This window comes from Schistocerca nitens, chromosome 1 (assembly GCF_023898315.1).
Source record: "Schistocerca nitens isolate TAMUIC-IGC-003100 chromosome 1, iqSchNite1.1, whole genome shotgun sequence".
In the NCBI taxonomy this organism is placed as follows: domain Eukaryota; kingdom Metazoa; phylum Arthropoda; class Insecta; order Orthoptera; family Acrididae; genus Schistocerca; species Schistocerca nitens.
In genome coordinates this window covers 1,115,603,445-1,115,609,444 of record NC_064614.1, presented here as the reverse complement: position 1 = coordinate 1,115,609,444, position 6,000 = coordinate 1,115,603,445, and the positions used below count along the sequence as shown (strand labels likewise).

At 39.9% G+C, this 6,000-nt stretch overlaps 1 protein-coding gene across 1 annotated transcript in view; it reads left to right on the top strand.

Annotated features, from left to right (window-relative positions):
- Positions 1–739: 739 nt before the first annotated feature.
- LOC126231427 (protein-tyrosine sulfotransferase-like) overlaps positions 740–6,000 on the top strand; it is a 336,679-nt gene continuing 331,418 nt past the window's right edge. Inside the window, exon 1 of the mRNA XM_049942412.1 lies at positions 740–900. The gene's annotated coding sequence lies outside the window, so the exon portion shown is untranslated. The remainder of the gene's footprint in view (positions 901–6,000) is intronic.

The following is a 6,000-nucleotide window of genomic DNA, read 5'->3' as shown; positions in this document are numbered from 1 at the left end:
ACCGAATTCACAGCTGTCTTTTGTTGTCTTCTAAGTGAGCACTACGTTACACGCATACTTAACAGTTTTGTTACGAACTTAGTCTCTCGTCGACATGTAGAATCAATATATCGCAGCTGGCAGGTCTTTATTGTGTGTTTGTAAGTAGCACCATCTGCCATTTCGTTCTTTCAGAGATTTCTCCTGTGTGGGAATGTACATTTTCTTCAACTATTATCGACTGCTTTCACGTCGCTCTTCTTACTTTCGAAATCGATTATCCGATTTACCAAAATGCAATCAACGCCTCAGTCCGTTAACAAATTGCTCTACTGGAGAACTGAAGATGCATTTATTTTGAATAGCGCATTTGTCTAGGATGTTACCTCTTTTCCCTAAATGTTCAACGAAAATATACGCCAGATACGGAATAATTAACAAGCGCTCCTTCTTTGACTGTCATTACTTGCATCTGCCGTTTTGTGACGTAGGCAAATATTCCGTGTAAATCAGTGATTGCGAAAACATTTTGCAGCCAAAGACAAATGATAGTTTACTGCAACAGTGCAAATTTTTAACTTCTGCTGACCCTTGTCGTTTTCCTTAAATTAATCTCGCCACGAAATTCCGCGCCGGGAATCCAGCGCTGGAAGGGGTGCGCATGCGCCGAGCAAAGCATCCAGCGCTTCTGGCCGAACCGCAGCAAGCGAAGTCAGTCGTCCGCCAATTGCGGACGCGTGCGGTCGCGTTTGGAAGCGCCGAGTGCAGTACGACAGCCTCGAACCGCCACGTGCTACGAGAGTTTGTTGGCGCCCAAATCATGTGATAGTTGACTGAAGTAAATATCAAGCGTCGTTCGTTCTTCAGCTGGCGCAGGATGCATATCAACTTATCTGTCTGCTGATATCCAATGAGATAAGGGTAAGAGTTCAGAAAATCAGCACTACGTGAAATACATGAGCATTTTTTCACCAAAGACGATATCCTCGATTATGCATATCTGCTTCTTGTCAATAAAGCATGTTTTTACTTTAAGACCAAGAAATCTATCGCTTTAAATATTTCATATTTATAATAGCAATTCCACAAATGTATGCTTATCAGTAGCAAGACATTCTATGTAGAAACTACCATAACTTTGTTGCACGAAACTATTGATGAATATTGATGGGAAAGTGCTGTTGTTCAGAATGCCGCGAAGAGCAGACAGATCTAATTGAATTAAATATGCTTTACTTTTTGTGGTATCACTTCTTTCCGCTTAGTTACCAGCGCCTCACTATCGATGCGTGCATATTTTTTTCTAGCTGTTTCATAAGCTCTGCAGCTAGTCTGCCTTGCAACACTGACAGATTCTTTTCAGTGTCGTATGTAGTACATGGTTCTGCTTGTATGTAGTACTATTTTCCCACAGTTCATCTTAACGATTACCATACAATTTAGCTGTAATCTATTTCAGAATTTACGGGGACTTGAGTAACGGAAGTAGTATAAACAAAGCACTGTACCGAGCGACTAAAAATACATTGTTATCCATCTTCCGATTGGGGTTGTAGCTATTTCGTATGGTACAATACAACGCTTAGTTTTAACAACAAGAAGGTTTTCAGCTAAGAGTAACTGGACAGCTTTCATTCGTTACTGCTTCATTTCAGTCACTGTCACAAGCAAAGCTTACGTGGTACTCAATTAGAAGCACGAAACTACATCTTTAAGTACTAGAATATTGAAAAACATCATTCAGATATATTTTTCATACTTTTTTGTTGTGCAATAATAATGCTCAGAAATTTTCCCCTTTTAAGTTCTTAAAAAAGCAATAAATAAACTTCTTTGGTACAAGAAATAGTTTTATTTTTCTCAAAATATTCACGTTTAAAATTTATGAACTTTTGCAGTCATCGAACCATTTATGTTTTTTCTCTTTCTTGGTGTCTCAAAAACATGGTTTTTTAAAAACTGAACTTCTTGAGGATTTGAAAATTTCTGTCCAGACATTTTTTGTTTGACGTAAGGGATCAAAAAGTATACGTTAGAAGACAAATCAGGTACATATGTACAATGAAGCATTAATTTGATATTTTTCTCCATTAAACAATCGTTTGACGTGCTCTGTGAGACAAAGAGTAATGCCTCGTCTTCGTTTGTTTTTTCTTCCTAATTTCTTAGATGAGTTGTGACAAACAAATTGTTGCATACCATTCAATATTAACTGCTTTTAGAATGTTTAAAGCAGTGGCCGTGACATGTCCAGTTACCAAACAAACAAGCGAGCGATCGAACTAGTTTCCTAGGTTTCGGTTTACACGCATACAGTTCATTAGGCTTAGTTTCCGGGTCTTACGTCTGTATCCAAACTTCATCTCCCGTTACTATGTCGTATATGGATGTGGTATTTCCGCGATCGAATTGTCTCAGCGTTCCTTGCGCCAAAGGACTAAGGCCTGTTTCTAAGTTAGGTCAGATTGTACGTAATCTCTGGCGAACAGATCATTTTCACAACTACAAGGACGTACCGAAAATTTTTAGGAAATCAAATAAAGATTAATTTAAAAATCACTTTTTAATGCTCCCCTTTAACATCAACAAACACATTCGAAGAAACCATTCCTTAAAGAAACTATGCCACTCTTCCTGATGTACTGCAGATGTAAGGTGTTTTATATCGTTCCACTGCTTCGTCTGATGACGAGAAAGTGATTCCACGCACAGTAGCTTTAATTTTTGGAAACAAAATGAAATGACAGGGTGTTCGGTTGTTCGGTCACGGCAGTATGGTGATGGGTCTATGGTGCTGACATTTAGGGCACGCATATACTCAGTTGTTAGTTATGGTGTATGTGATGATGTGTTATCATGATGAAACTTTTTTTTCGTACTTTCCAAAAATTTGCGGTAAATATAATTTTGTATAATAATCGGCAATAATGTTACGACTATCTTGTAATGCTATGGTGAAGATATGGCTCATTTTAGGAAATAAATCACCAAAAATAAAGTTTTTTTTTATGTCTAACTGTTCATATAAAATTTTTGTTTGACTCATATGAACGCCCACTGACACCCAGATTAATTCGTAAGACGTCCGTGTATCTTCTTTAAAATCGCTTATTAAAGTTTCTATATGCACTACACGGTTTCGCCTACTGTCATCGACAGATATCAGAATGCTTAGAAGAGGCAAAAAATGTTCAGTGTCAGTATTAAAACCTATGACTAATTGGGGCATACGCTTTACTACTGGAATTGATCCTTGTTTTGCATGTTCTAAGCATTTTGATATCTGATGACAGTAGCCGAAACTAAGTAATAAAGAAAAAAAATGGTTCAAATGGCTCTGAGCACTATGAGGCTGAGGTCATCAGTCCCCTAGAACTTAGAACTACTTAAACCCAACTAACCTAAGGACCAGAGGCAAGATTCGAACCTGCGACCGTAGCGGTCAAGCGGTTCCAGACTGTAGCGCCTAGAACCGCTCGGCCCCACCGGCCGGCCAAGTAATAAAGAAATTTTAGTAAGCGATCTAGAGGGTTTCATTTACATAATATTCACTATGACCGTGGACCAATACAGAAGTGGAATTTCCTTTACTAATAAGACTTTCTTGGAGGATTGACTGAACAGCGACGATATTTTCAACACTAATAGCAGTTCTTTGGCGTCCTTCACTAAATTCATCACTAACAAAAAACCGATATCATTTGAATTCACTGCAACAATTGTAAATTGTTACCTTAGATGCCACTTCTTCTCCAAAATACATTTCTAAGACGATCTTGTGCGTTAACGACCTGATAAAAACTGTAAAAAATCATAGCCCGAAAATGTTCTCTTTCAAACTTATTTTTTGGTGATACTTAAATGATGGTAGTTAACAAAGTATTAGAGTAAGTCGAACAAACTACACGCAGTAAACTCGTAAACATTAAAAATTACTGTAGCTCTCAAATATAACAAGTGTCATTAGTTATTAGAATCAACGGATTCTAAAAATGGTCAATCTCCCTACTGCAGTAGTCATTACGGAGCGAACTGCCTATTGTTTCACCTTGAGCTGTGGCCTTAATTACATATACACTACTACAAATAACTACCGGCTCATGAAAAGCTGGTCAGACTATCGTTTATCATACTAATATATTATGGTGTCGTATGAGGTCTAGATGGTCATTGAGGTATCTACACCACAAAGAGTGGAGGTGGGCACCATTCTGCGATTTCTGTTGGCACTTACGGTCAAGTGTCCAGGTCATTTCAATGCCGCGGCAATAACCGATGCCCGTGCTGCGCTTTACGTACTATGCGCACTACTTCCAGCAATGCTAAATGTATAGAGTAATGACGTCTCCCAGGGAACAGGGAAGTTGGGTGCACCTTATTGTGGGTAGCGGCGACATGTGCGGTCTGAAAAGCAAAATATAGTAGAACTAATGTGTTTTACGGCTAAAGATGCTTAGTTAAGATACATTGTGTTAAGCAGTGAGTACTGAGTCCAGTTAAAATTGCCTTAAAGATAAATTCAGTCCAATTTTTACTCCGAACCTTTGCTATTAATTCTATTAACTGGCATCATTTTGATTTGCAGTTAAATTCTTCTTGTGTGAATTTGCGTGGATATGGGAAAGAAACGGAAGATAGGGAGTGCAGAAACTTAAAAGCTCAATGGGAACATCAAAATTGCCATTAAAATTGCTATACCACGAAGATGACGTGCTACAGACGCGAAATTTAACCGACAGGAGGAATATGCTGTTATATACAAATGATTAGCTTTTTAGAGCATTCATACAAGGTTGGCGCCGGTGGCTACACCTACAAAGTGCTGACGTGAGGAAAGTTTCCAACCGATTTCTCATACACAATCAGCAGTTGACCGGCGTTCCCTGGTGAAACGCTGTTGTGATGCCTCGAGTAAGGAGGAGGAATGCGTACCGTCACGTTTCCGACTTTGATAAAGGTCGGGTTGTAGCCTATCGCGATTGCGGTTTATCGTATCGCGACACTGCTGCTCGCTGACTGTTAGCAGAGTAAGGAATCGGTGGGTTCAAGAGCGTAATACCGAACACCTCTTATCACTAGCAGTCGAGATGACAGGCATCTTATCCGCATGGCTGTAACGGATCGTGCAGCCACATCTCGATCCCCGAGTCAACAGATGGGAACGTTTGCAAGACAACAACCATCTGCACGAACAGTTCGACGACGTTTGCAGCAGCATGGACTATTAGCTCGGAGTCCATGGCTGCGGTTACCTCAGACGCTGCGTCAGAGACAGGAGCGCCCGCGATGGTGTACTCAACGACGAACCTGGGCGCACGAATGGCAAAACGTCATTTTTTCGGATAAATCCAGTTTCTGTTTATAGCATCATGATGGTCGCATCCGTGTTTGGCGACATCGCGGTGAACGCACGTTGGAAGCGTGTATTCGTCATCGCCATACAGGTGTATCACCCGGCGTGATGGTATGGGGTGCCATTGGTGCCATTGGTATCGTGTTGAAGCTGCATGGGCAGCTGTACCTGTATACGCCATCCAAGCTATGTTTGACTCAATGACCAGGCGTATCAAGGCAGTTATTACTGCAAGAGGTGGTTGTTCTGGGTACTGATTTCTCAGGATCTATGCACCCAAATTGCGTGAAAATGTAATCACATGTCAGTTCTAGTATAATATATTTGTCCAATGAATACCCGTTAATCATCTGCATTTCTTCTTGGTGTAGTAATTTTAATGGCCAGTATTGTAATAAGGCAACTATAATTTGCAATGAAACAATGTGAGTTCTCAGAAAACGTCTTTATGAGACTAAACATTCTCAGAGTTATTCCAAATGAATCGGTAGTCAACGGTTAGATCCATTTGATTCTTTGCAACGCTGTTTGAAATCTCAACAACTGTTGTTTAAGAATATAAATGGTGAACATGAAGCAACAGCTCGTGCTAGTTTCTGCGTGGTTCACTCAACAGCAAAATATAGAAAACGACTTACTGAAGGAGAATTCATAAAGGATTGCATGAT